The sequence below is a fragment of the Mytilus californianus genome, unplaced genomic scaffold (genome assembly GCF_021869535.1).
Source record: "Mytilus californianus isolate M0D057914Y unplaced genomic scaffold, xbMytCali1.0.p SCAF_7, whole genome shotgun sequence".
Classification (NCBI taxonomy): domain Eukaryota; kingdom Metazoa; phylum Mollusca; class Bivalvia; order Mytilida; family Mytilidae; genus Mytilus; species Mytilus californianus.
Genome location: NW_026262723.1, coordinates 548966 through 563436, shown reverse-complemented (window position 1 = coordinate 563436; position 14471 = coordinate 548966). Strand labels below are relative to the sequence as shown.

The window sequence follows — 14471 nt, the reverse complement described above, 5'->3', positions numbered from 1 at the left end:
GAAATGCAGGATAGTTGAGGATATAAATGTGTACAAAAGTGAAAATAAATTTTTCCGCAGAAAAGCCACGGAAAAAAATAAGCATGCGTAGCAACAGCTGGTCAATCCGAAAAAAAATTCCTGCTGCCAGCTTGGCACATATAGGTCATTGGCTTCATTGGTTTGCTCGGACAAACCTATTGCCAATTCAGCTTTGAAATTATTGCAGTTGTGTCTGCTGGTGTATAATTTATAGCACGAACGGTGATATATTTTTGTTGTCGTTCACACCGAGGGGGATTTAGGTCGAAAACATCATGCAAGACCATAACATAGACTTAATTGATGTGCCATATTCCAGGTGTGAAACGGAACCGACCGATTTGATTCTTATACATGTTATACTACAATTGTAAAAAAAAAATCTATTCAATAAAAAGTTTAAAGTATTGAAAAAAAGACACAAAACATATTTCTCCAAAGAAAATAACAATTTATGAAGTTAGCTGGATATTCAAAACAAATAAATCAACCACACAACAAGCAAAAATGAGAAATGTATTGAGTGACCACTGTCCTTGTTAATGACCTAATAGTGTAAGCAACAAAATGATTAATGTCACAGGATAATCTGTGTTTAATCAATGACAAAATGTTGACTTAATTTGTATTTTTAATTGCTAATTTCTTCAAAACTACTTTTATTTCACACATGAAATTTGGCACACACATGCACTGTGTCTCATTGCTTTAATCAGAGTAAAAAATATTGTGATGATACACGTAATAATTTTAAAACACAAAATTTGGAAAAATCATGACCATGGGAACTTACGACGACAATCATGATTGTAAAATATAATGATTTTTCTATAATTTGCAAAAACAATTAGCCGTGTTTTATCCGTTGACTTAAACTCGTTAACTAGAAGACTTTTTGGACATTGGGCACCTTACTATTTGGAAGATAGTTGTCTCATTGGCAATCATACCACATCTCCTTATTTTTACTCTGGTGAATAAAACTCATTTGCAATCATACCACATCTTCTTATTATTACTTTAGAAGATAGTTGTCTCATTGGCAATTATTTTTACTAACGCAGATCTTCTTATTCTTACTTTGGCGGATAGTTCTCATTGGCAATCATACCACATCACCTTATTTTTACTATGGCAAATAGTTCTCATTGGCAATCATACCACATCTCTTTATTTTTACTATAGCAGATCTTCTTATTTTTACTTTGGCATATAGTTCTCATTGGCAATCATACCACATCTCCTTATTTTTACTTTAGAAGATAGTTGTCTCATTGATAATTACTACATCTCCTTATTTTTACTTGGCGGATAGTTGTCTCATTGGCAATCATACCGCATCTCCTTATTTTTACTCTGGCGAATAGTTCTCATTGGCAATCATACAACATCTCCTTTTTTTTTACTATAGCAGATCTTCTTATTTTTACTTTGGCGGATAGTTCTTATTGGCAATCATACCACATCTCCTTGTTTTTGCTCTGGCGAATAGTTCTCATTGGCAATCATACCACATCTCTTTATTTTTACTATAACAGATCTTCTTATTTTTACTTTGACGGATAGTTCTCATTGGCAATTATACCACATCTCTTTATTTTTACTATGGCAGATCTTCTTATTTTTACTTTGACGGATAGTTCTCATTGGCAATTATACATCTCTTTATTTTTACTATGGCAGATCTTCTTATTTTTACTTTGGTGGATAGTTGTCTCATTAGCAATTATACCACATCTCCATACTTTTACTTTGGAAGATATTTGTCTCACTGGCAATCATACCACATCTCTTTATTTTTACTTGGCGGATAGTTGTCTCATTGGCAATCATACCACATCTCCTTATTTTTACTTTAGAAGATAGTTGTCTCATTGGCAATTACTACATCTCCTTATTTTTACTTTGTTGGATAGTTTTCATTGGCAATCATACCACATCTCTTTATTTTTACTTTGGCGGATAGTTGTCTCACTGGCAATCATACCACATCTCTTTATTTTTACTTTGGCGGATAGTTGTCTCATTGGCACTCATACCACATCTCTTCATTTTTACTTTGGCGGATAGTTGTCTCACTGGCAATCATACCACATCTCCTTATTTTTACTTTGGCAGATAATTGTCTCATTGGCAATCATACCACATCTCTTTATTTTTACTTTGGCGGATAGTTCTCATTGGCAATCATACCTCATCTCCTTATTTTTACTTTGTCGGATAGTTCTCATTGGCAATCATACCACATCTCCTTATTTTTACTTGGGCGGATAGTTGTCTCACTGGCAATCATACCACATATCTTTATTTTTACTTTGGCGGATAGTTGTCTCATTTGCAATCATACTACATCTCCTTATTTTTATATCAAATGATAATACCAACTAACAAATACTAAAAACTTTGCATTTATATAAATTTCAAAGATTTGTCATGATTGTAAAATATGTAAAATCATACCACATCTCCTTATCTTTATATAACCATGAAATATTAACATTGACGAATGAACCATGAAAATAAGGTAACGGTCATATAAACCATGTGGATAGACAAACATGTTTACCTAACGAGCATACCATAAAGGAAAATACAGCTGATTTTTTGCTTTTAGTATCTGAGAACCTGACCAAACCACAAAAACTTAACACTGACTAATGAACCATGAAAATAAGGTAACGGTCATATAAACCATGTGGATAGACAAACATGTTTACCTAACGAGCATACCATAAACCAAAATACAGCTGATCTATTGCTTATAGTATCTGAGAACCTGACCAAACCACAAAAACTTAATTCTGACCAATGAACCATGAAAATAAAATCAAGGTCTAAAAATCCTGCCAGATAAACATGTTCACTATACAAGCATTCCATACACCAAAATAGCTGACCTATTGCTTATGGTATCTGAGATATGGACTTCATCATGAAATTTTAACCTTGATCACTGATCCATGAAATGAAGTCCTGGTCAGGTGAATCCAGTGTGACAGACATGTAGACCTTGCAAGAAAAAATGGTACAATTGGTCATTCGAAGGTAATAACTCCTATAAGAAGTTGTAGGCCAGTTTTGATCGATTCAAGTGGACAGTAGGTTGATGTAAACATTGTGAACATTTCTGTCTGTCAGAATTTCTCTACCTATAGCAGTTTTCAAGATAATAGACAAAACTTGCATTCTAACCATAAATTCTATTTTGAGCCATGTCGGCCATGTTGGTTGGCAGGGGGATTGGGGGGGGGGGTCATAGGAATGCACTTTTAAATTAACACCGCCATGCATAAAATTTTAATTGATTACTTAATGAAATTGTTAAGGCTTTCTGTCTAAAATAACCACCACGCATCAAATTTGAATAAAAGAACCCCCCCCACCCCATTCAAATAATTCTGGAAAAGCCCTAAGCAATTTCATTGGATGCAGATTTTAAATCAAGTATAAACATATTTTAAAAATCTGATTATAAATTATCTTTTTAAGGGATTTTCCATTATAAATGTTTTATCAGATGGATATATATAGTTCACAAATAATGTACACTTACCTATAACAACTTGACTGGACAAGGATAATGACTGGACGAGGGTCACATTGACTGGACAAGGGTCTATAAATAAATATCAATAATAGATGTTCAATCTGGAAATATAAATGTTTGTATTTCAAGTAGAAATAATAACATGTAATAAAGACTCATTGAATACTATTTTGACATCTCTCATTGATTGGTTGCTGTCTGATTGACACAGACCTCCTAGGATTCTGACTAAGGATTTTTGGAGGGGAGTCCAGGGAATCTATTGTTGAATACCATTTTGACCTCTCTCATTGATTGGTTGCTGTCTGATTGACATACATGTAGACCACCTAGGATTCTGACTTAGGACTTTGAAGACAGGTCCAGGGAATCGTCATTGATTGTTTGCTGTCTGATTGACATAGACCTCCTAGGATTCTGACTTAGGACTTTTGTAGGCGAGTCCAGGGAATCGTCATTGATTGGTTGCTGTCTGATTGACACAGACCTCCTAGGATTCTGACTAAGGACTTTTAAAGGCAAGTCCAGGGAATCATCATTTATGACCATGGTGATTTCAACAGTGAGAAGAAATTTCATTGCTACATAATTATTGCTTTAGTCTATATGATAAAACAGAGAAAGGAAATGACATCAAATTTTGATTATTTTTAAACATTTGCTATAAAATGATATGATGATATGCGTGCTTAGTTGATACAATATTTTATGATCCTTATGCATCTTTAGATTCATCCGCTTTCAAAATGATGAGTCCAGACCCATTTTCATGAGTCCATGACTCATTGACTGCCTTATTGAGAACATTGTCTCCCATCTTTCATTCATACAGCTGATTTCTTAGTTAACAACTCTATTGTTATATACAATTCCTATTTTAATGATTACAATGTTTAATCAGTTTTTTACTCTTAAATGCAATTAAATATGTAATTACTTCATGTTATTTTTGTATAGAGGTTGCAAAGTGAAAAATGTTAATCTTGTTAAAAAAAATTAAAAAGCACTGACCAGTGTAAATGAACCAGCTAGCTCTTGATTATCTCCCCTTTGAAAATTTTAATATTCACATGAACATTAAGTTTATTTGATAAACTAAATTATTAATCGTTCCAATCCAATTTGACTATTATGTTCACTTACCTAAAGTAATAAATTGACTGGACCTTGAATAGATAAATACAAATAGATCTTCAAACTGAAAGTATAAAATAGCTCAATTTCAGTTTACATCACATTTATTTAAATATTGGTTAAACTTTCTCTGAATTTTTATATAATTGTTATAAATGAAAAAAGAAGAGGTCTAAACCTTCCATAGTTCCATACAAAGCTCAGTGTTAGTTTTTTTAGAATTAATTCATAATAGTATGAAATAAATGGGGAATGTGTCCTGATGCCCCGCTTGCATATAATGTTATGAAGGGACATAACTCCAGAACTGTACAAGTGACGCTTCCCAAATTTTTATTTGATCTAAATTTTGTGGTAATAAGCATTGTGTATAAGTTTCATAACATTTAAATGAGGCAAACGTAAGTTAGAGAACAGAAACGAAAATTTCAGCAATTTTTCCATTTGTAAAGGAGCATATCTCTAGAACAGTAAAAGTGACGCCACCAAAATTTATACTTGATCTGTGTTTTGTGGTAATAAGCATTGTGTATAAGTTTCATAACATTTGGTTGCATGAGGCAAAATAAAGTTAGAGAACGGACACGAAAAATGCAGCAATTTTTCCATTTGAAAAGGGACACAACTCTAGAACGGTAAAAGTGTCGCCACCAAAATTCAAACTTGATCTGTGATAATAAGCGAATGGAAAACAACTTTCATATTCCCGACTTGGTACATTAAAGCCTGTTATAAGCCAAACTTTTCTCTAATGGGAGTTATCTTGGACATTGCTGGAACGTTAATAAAAAAATTTATTCTGAATTTCCACTTTATAAGGGGTTAATTATATTTTTGTTTTTCACAAAGGAGGAACTTTGTCTACATCTCACTTCCTGGCTACAAATGTGGTATGTTTACCTGAAAGACAATAAACATATCACGGTTGATCAATTCCTTTCCAGTCTAAACTCCTCAGATTTATCTCAAGAATGCCTTACGTTACAGTTTTTTTATTTACAAATCTTCCTCAAGCTGCTGTGTTGAGTGCACTAGTTGAATAAGCATATGACAATTTTGACAAATCAAAAGTAAATGCTCCACCAGTCAATGTCTTCTACATCTGTTAAAACTCATCATAATAAACAATAAATCATGATGTTGGGTTTTCTCATGTGAATTGTTTTACATTTTCTTATGTCTGTCTTTTATAGCTTGTGGTATGGGTTTTACTGTAAAACAATAAATCATGATGTTGGGTTTTCTCATGTGAATTGTTTTACATTTTCTTATGTCTGTCTTTTATAGCTTGTGGTATGGGTTTTACTGTAAAACAATAAATCATGATGTTGGGTTTTCTCATGTGAATTGTTTTACATTTTCTTATGTCTGTCTTTTATAGCTTGTGGTACAGGTTTTACTGTAAAACAATAAATCATGATGTTGGGTTTTCTCATGTGAATTGTTTTACTTTTTTATATGTCTGACTTTTATAGCTTGTGGTACGGGTTTTACTGTAAAACAATAAATCATGATGTTGGGTTTTCTTATGTGAATTGTTTTACATTTTCTTATGGCTGGCTTTTATAGCTTGTGGTACGGGATTTACACTAAACCCCATTTCAGATTCTGTGTACGGAATGATTATCTGAAGGTAGCCAAATAACAAAATTGCTCCAGACACAGAATCCCAACAGGGATAAGGGTTTGGCTCATGGTTGGAGGCCGTATGATGTATGTTGATAAAATCTACACTTTTTGGCCTCTTGTGAATAGTTGTCTCATTGGTATTAGGGGACAATCATTTCATTTTTTTTAGGGGGGGGGGGGGGGGGGGTGTAAGAAGGGGAGGAGGATTTTCAAAATGAATATCCTGGCCTATAAGAGCTGAGAATAAATAGTTTTTGCAAGACTGGATGAACATGTATATTCTGCAACACAAAATGAATGATATAAATGTGTACAAAAGTGAAAAAATGAGCATGGGTAGTGTAACTATATATATAGTAACACCATAATTTGATGGGAAGATATATCAACAAATAACAAGAGCCTCTCGTGAGCAGCAATCGCTCACCTGGTAAAAAATATGCCATTTTGATTTTTTTCTTTTTTCTTTATTGCAATCAGTTATCATGGTTAGCTTTGCCTGTTTGTAGATCTTCTTAACGGGTAAGTAGCATTTTGTAGGTCTAGTCATGCTAGTACTGATGATATTTTTTTGTCTTTTAATTCATATAACACATCAACTTACTCCCTTCATCAGGTATGCTAAAAGCCCAGTGTCACTCTGCACATTATTAATATCCTAGATTTTTAATTCTGGATTCGGCCAAGTGATTTATGAGGTCGTTTAAGTTGATTTTCTTAATAAACAATTCAATGATACAATACTGCATATTATACAACATTCCGTGTTGAAGGCCTCACTGTGACTTTGAGATGAAGAACAACAATAAAAGCACTGTTCTTTTGCTGTGTGTTTATATCATGCATATTTATAAGGTCGTAGATTTACAACCTACATGTATGACATTAATGACCTGAAAAATACATTTGAATGTTTTTCTCTAGAGATACTGCATCATTTATAGAATACAATTCCTGTAAGGGGTCATTTGACTATTCAGTCTAAGTTGATGATTTGTAGATCTTATTTGGTCGTTTCCAAGACCTCCAAATTGTCAAATTTGCTTTAACTGCTTTAGTTTTTTTGAGATACATGTATAAAGCAAAAACTTTCAAAATTTACTAAAAATTGTCATTTCAGGGGCAATACGTGTTGTCAAATTTTTTTAAAATTTTGAACGAGATAGGAAGATTTGCTCTATCTGCTTTAGTTTTTGAAATATAAGCCAAAAACTGCATATTATCCCTATGTTCTATTTTTAGCATCATCAGCCATGTTTGTTAATGGATCAAATCAACAGATGCAGTTTTTAAACTACAAATGAAGATCTGCCCTTAGGAACATTCAGGTAAATTTTGATAACATTTAGCCCAGTAGTTTTAGGTGAGAAGATTTTTTAGTTTTTTGACGACAGACAAGATGATGGCGGAGAAGGTCCCCAAGTGATGGCAAAATTATTGGTGCAGTTCCTTCACCAGAAATCTTCGACACACTTATGTTTGAAACATTAAAATAAACTGTTCACACATAGCTATGTCTCACCTTTTTGGACTTTTGATAATGCAAATGTTGAAATTAAAATAACGATACTTTAACATGTAAGTTATGCAAATATTCAAAGTCAATGAACCATGACTGAAGGTACATGGCAAAACAATCTCCATGGAAATGAGATGTGCCAATGCTAATACAACTGCATACTAAATCAGGGGCGGATCCAGGAATTGGTTGGGGGGGGGGGGGGGGCGCAAACTTATATTTTCGCAGAGCGGAGCGAGTCGAAAATTTTTTGGAGGTAAAATTATCGAAATATTCTTTATTAAGCTGAGGACAACACATGCTTTGCAAATTTTAGGGGGACGCACGCCCGCCACGCCCCCACCTGAATCCGCCCCTGCAAATACCATAGACTTATCATAAGTCGTTCACTTTCAACAAACCTAAACACAAACATTGACTTGTAAACTATGTAAAAGTTTCAAAGTCAATGAACCATGATGAGGGGGTGGGGCTATATAATCTTCATGGAAACGAGACTTGCAAATGCCAATAAATTTGCATACCAAATATCATTGACTTAACATAAGCAGTTCATCTTAAACTAATCTAATCACAAACTAATACCTGTAAACTAAGCAAAAGTTTCAAAGTCAATAGACCATGACTGCGGGACCAAATATTCTCCATGGAAATGAGATATGCCAATGTTATATAACTGCATACCAAATATCATTGACTAACCACTAGTGGTTCCCCTTGAACTGACCTAATCACAAACTAATACATGTAAACTAATCAAAAGTTTCAAAGTCAATAGACCATGACTGCGGGGGCGGGACCAAATATTCTCCATGGAAATGAGATATGCCAATGTTATACAACTGCATACCAAATATCATTGACTTACCACTAGTGGTTCCCCTTGAACTGACTAATCACAAACTAATACATGTAAACTAAGCAAAAGTTTTAAAGTCAATAAACCATGACTGAGGGGGCGGAGCCAAATAATCTCCATGGAAATGAGATATGCCAATGCTTATACAACTGCATACCAAATATCGTTGACTTACCACTAGTGGTTCCCCATAAACTGACCTAATCACAAACTAATACATGTAAACTAAGCAAAAGTTTCAAAGTCAATAGACTATGACTGAGGGGGCAGGGCCAAATAATCTCCATGGAAATGAGATGTGCCAGTGCTAATACAACTGCATACCAAATATCATTGACCAACCACTACTGGTTCACCTTAAACTAAACCTAATCACAAACTAATACATTGTTGACGACGACGTCGGAAACAGCATACCGATGTCTGGCTTTTTGACTCCGTCAAGGCAAGACTAACATAGTTTCCTTTTTCGACACAAAAAAGAAATAAATGCAGATTCAGTGAGGCCTAAACAAAAAAAATTGTTTGGTTCGAGTAACATGTCCAAAAAATTTAGGCGGGGTTATTTTTTTTTTTTAGCATGTATTCCGACATTGATAGTACTCTAGGATGACCCTATGACAATAGTTATTGCACAATGCTAAAATAATAAGGGTCTGCAGGTTTTTTTTAAGGTAGGGTCTGATTCCCCGTACCAAACAATTTTTTTAGGCCTGACAATTGATTCATAATTATCATGATTATGAATGGAACATCAAATGAAATTAAAGAATGTTTTTTTGTGGCAAGCAATTCTAACCCCTTATTGAATTTCACCTCTGAAATCTCAAATAATAAAACATGTAAAATGTACATTAATATACAACTGGAAAATTTTTATTCATAAACAATTCAATGATACAATATTGCATACATATTATACAACATTACGTGTTGAAGGCCTCACTGTGACTTTGAGATGAAGAACATCAATAAACACTACAAAAGTCAAAAAGTCTGAAAAGACCAGTTTTTGTCTGAATTTGCATGAATTTTTACTCGACATTCTTAATTTGTCTGAATAATTTTTTTAAATTCTTGACATAGTATGAATTTGTCTAATAAGGTTCTTGATTTTTCTTGACAAGTGTCTTGACAATATGAACATTGCCTTAAAATTTCTCGACACTTCCTGTATCATCTGATAAGAGTCTGGATTAGTCTCGACCAATTCTTGACTGTCTTAAATTTGTCTCGATCTGTCTTGACATATTCTTGACATTCTTAATAATGTCTGAATATGTCTCGACATATTCTCGACATTCTAAATAATGTCTGAATATGTCCAGACACATTCTTGACAGTCTTAAATATGTCTTGACACTATCTCAACAGTATAAATTTCACATGAAATGTGGGTAAACGGACAGAAAGTCACAGGACAAAAAGGGACAGGACATAAAGTCACAAATTTGATAGGACAAAAAGTCACAAATAGTTTGTTGACAATTGTTTGAATATATAAGAGAACGGTCTTGAAATATTTTCTTTTTATTACATATATTCATTTTTAAGTTTAGGAAATTGTTCATAAGCCTTGATAAATGAAAATTTATTTAATTTTATCGTGCAAAGGATATATTTCTTGGCACCATGAAGCCATTTAAGGATCAAGCCTCTTTGACATTTTGTTTTCATAGCAATTATTTGATCATTATTAATATTTATTGCATAAATTTTAATTACAAAGTTGCTTTATAAATAATAGTTTAAGAAAAAAACCAAAATATTTCTTTTTAAATTAGTTTTTTCTTGTTCAAAGAAAAATAATCTCAAAACTGAATTGTGACTTTTTGTCCTGTGACTTTTTGTCCGTGACTTTTTGGTGCAACTAAGTTGGAATACCCTGAATAATCCCCCATGTAGTTTAATTTTGATTTTTTTTTATTAAACATTTAAGTAATTGTTTTCACTTGGAATATAAGTCGAAGGTATTGACAAACAGCATTTAGATTTTTGCCGTTCGCAAAACTGCCAGTCAAATTTGCCTTACTAAAATAGGTGTCTTGTATCTCTTTTGGACCCCACAATTCATCTTTTGGGTTTGTGTGGGTAAAAAAATAGGGGGGGGGGGTTTGTTTAGGTCAAAGAATTTGTTCCCATCTTGATTCAAAAACCTTATTCATTTTTTAGAACAACCCAAAAACATTTTTTATTCAAATTTGGGTCTCTAATAACACCGCAAAGGACCTCCTTTGTGCACAAAGGAGCACAAAGGACCACAAAGAAGTTTGATATGAGCACAAAGGACCTGAAATTCATTTCAAAACATAAAAATATTATAATTCATGAAGAAAAATGTAAAAAAAAAAATCAATTTCAATAAAAATTGCGATTTTAATAATGTACGATTTTTAGTTATCACCGGTATCGGTTTGGAACCGACTTTATATCCGGGTTAAGTGATAGTTCGTGTATGTGAATTTTTAAATAGTTTAAATATATTAACATAAATGATAAAAATGTCAATTATTATTCTTGATATTTTATTGTTGTAATTTTTCAAGGCAAGCATTACCAAAACTTCGAAAATTATATAGGATAGCAATGTGTTGTTGTTATTTTTTGTTGTCTCATATATCATCACTTTGCTTTCTTACGTATGATAATATTTTTAAGTGAAGTATAAGAATACTTGCATTATAACAAAAAAGTCAAAACTTTATATTTCCAATTATGATTTATTAAGATAAAACAAACATGATAAATAAATACATATGATTTAACAATAACATTTAAAATTTTGGTTTTGTCCTCACTGCAGCTGTCCTTGGCCGTTGACGTTGACCAGGCTTCTTGGCGAGACGTTTAACCTAACACTAAACTTTTTGTCACTGGCAAGCTTTCTGTAAAGCACTTCTTTTTCAAATTGGGAAAGACTGTGCCATTTGGAATGTTGTAATCTGTGTTTCTTGAAATTTCCAAAAAGTTCATAATTGCCGTTGCCAATTATACTGCGTCTTAAATCTGTGTGGTGAAGTTGTATCACATTGTAAATTTTATCTAAAAGTTCTGGTAATTGATGAGGTTTCCAGTTCAGTGCTACCTTAAACCGGTGGTTCATGGACTCACAGTTATTGTTTGTCCAGAGTCTGTTAGAGTCATATTTGCGATAGGGTTGATTAACATAATTGAACAAGCGGTTTTTAAGTCTTATCTCATAATAATTGGCAAAACACGGAAAGCTGTTATAAAGTTCATTGGACTTGGTGTCGAAATCTATGGTGTCATCAGCTGTTGCTATGCCATTGTCGTTAAAAATTTCGGACATAATCTGCGATCTTTGATTAGATGTTAGAGGCAGCTTGTTTTTTATGTAATCTGTTACATTGTCTTTTATGTGCTTTGTGCAGAGTAATCTGTCCGGCTTTGAAAAAACGCTGTCTAATGCAACTGTCAAACCACCTTCATCGTCGCTACCAAGTTTGACGTCGAACATTGCACTTCCGTTAGTATCCGAGCTTTGAAGTGTGAAAAGAAAGTGTGGTAAGCCTCCATGGAACCGTCCCAATGGAAAAAACACTGGCCCACAGAAATTTCAATATATTCTTTGTTTTATCAAATTTTATTCTGCACAAAAACAAAGTATGTACCGAAATTTTCTTACTTGACGAATCTTAAATTGCTATGACGGATAGAATCTAAAGGCACCAAGGGGAACGGTATGGCAGTAATTCTAAAAGTAGCAAATGGGGTTGAATTTTGCTATCCGTTTTTCAGAAATTTCAATATATACTTTGTTTTTTGAAATTTTATTCTGCACAAAAACAAAGTATTTACCGAAATTTTCTTACTTGACGAATAATATATTTCTATGACGAAAGGGAACGGTATGGCAGTAATCAGTCGGTTTAATGTCCAGTCTTTATTTATATGTTCATGTTTTCTCAATACTTTTCAATATATAATTATAGGTATACTAACATCTTATCGAAAATGGCCGTAATCTTTTGCATATTCGTACCGGTTACGGAACACGGTTTCGTAGATCTTCAACTTTATACCGATTTAACTCGAGTATTTTAATAAAAATTAATATTTTTTTCGTGAGAAATGGTTTTCCCCCCATTTAATAAACAATTTTATGTCCTTTGTGCACTTATCATACTCCTTTGTGGTCCTTTGTGCTCCTTTGTGCACAAAGGAGGTCCTTTGCGGTGTTTTTAGAGACCGTTCAAATTTGAGTGTTGAATTTTATAATTTTTTATCAAAAATAAATATTTGTGATAACTCCTTCCTGAAAAGAAAAAAATGTTTAGATCTATATTATGCATGTCTGTTTGAGAACCATTTCATAAGACCGATGATTTCTGTAGAAATCATTGATGGGACCCATTATAAATACATTTTTTTTATTATTCCTGGAGTAGATAATAATTTTCTTTTAATCTTTGGGAATTATTCAATTTGTTTTTATGTTAAAATAATTAACTTCATAATTTTGATGAAGAAAATCCATTTCAATTCAATTTTTTTTCATCAAAATGATGATTTTCATTTTCATCTATCAACAAACTTTTTAAATTGTAGTGGCATGGTCGGTCAACTGATAAGTTGTATGGCTGATTACAGGTAAAGCAATAACTTCTATTTGACAGTTGCATGTACTCTGGGGTGTGGAATCCCTTAATTTTATGGGGAACATCCTGTCCATGTGTAATACTTAATATATTCCAACAGATGACATTACACAAATTTTTCTTCTGTTAAATGAATGATTTGTATATCATCATAATTTGCTATTTATATAAACGTCATTTTGGTATAATAATTATTTACCATATCAACATTGAATATTATGAATGTAGAATGAAATATGTCTACAGTATGATTGGTTTGAATCATTTAATTATAAGATTTAGGAATCAAAATTTGTAATTATTTAAAAACCCACATTGAAATTGTTTTATATCAACACACCCACATTTGAATTATTTTATACTTTAGATTTCATAGCCATATTTGCATTTGTAAAAATATTTATATACCCAAATTTTCAATTATTTTACATGCCCAACTTTTATTTTTGTTGTAAAGAAGTGTAACTTGAAACAACAGTATATCATATAAAGAGAAATAAAGATTAAATTTATATCATGAATATTGGTCATGATTTGTAAAACTCAGAACTGTCAAGTAAATTTAAGACACGATTCAAAATGTTCAGAATATGTCAAGCCATACTGAGAAAAAATAAGAATGTTGAGAATATGTCGAGAAATTTCAAGACAGTATTCAAATGTGAAGAATTTGTCAAGAAATTTTAAGACCATATTCAGAATGTCGAGAATATGTCGAGTAAATTTCATACAAATTTAATAAATTGAGAATTTGTCAAGAAAAATTAAGACACAAGTCATACTTTTGGAGAATGTCGATTAAAAGTTCATGCAAATTAAGACAAAAACTGGTCTTTTCAGACTTTTAGACTTTTGTAGTGAAAAGCACTGTTCCTTTGCATTTCCTGTGTGATTTTTTGCTGTGCATGACGCATGTACTGATTTTGTGTCACACTGTGGATTCATTTACTTTTCGTGGGTACCAATTTTCGTGGATTAAGGAAAACTTACATGTTCGTGGATATTTAATTTCGTGGTTTTTGACAATGTTTGCATACAAGCCTATAGTAAATTTGCCATTCATTGAACTTTTAATTTTGTGGTTAACGAAAATTGGTATCCAACGAATAATAATGAATCCACAGTAAATGGAATCAGGATACC

At 32.7% G+C, this 14471-nt stretch overlaps 1 protein-coding gene and 1 long non-coding RNA gene across 4 annotated transcripts in view; both read right to left on the bottom strand.

The window, feature by feature from the left end:
* The window catches only part of LOC127709397 (uncharacterized), a 449543-nt gene that overhangs the window by 127864 nt on the left and 307208 nt on the right, over positions 1-14471 (bottom strand). The window lies entirely within an intron of this gene.
* Positions 1-14471, bottom strand: part of LOC127709422 (uncharacterized) — a 56551-nt gene that overhangs the window by 20623 nt on the left and 21457 nt on the right. Inside the window, exons 2-3 of the long non-coding RNA XR_007985644.1 lie at positions 4712-4766; positions 3575-3637 (exon numbers count right to left, since the gene is read on the bottom strand). This is a non-coding gene — a long non-coding RNA (uncharacterized LOC127709422). The remainder of the gene's footprint in view (positions 1-3574; positions 3638-4711; positions 4767-14471) is intronic.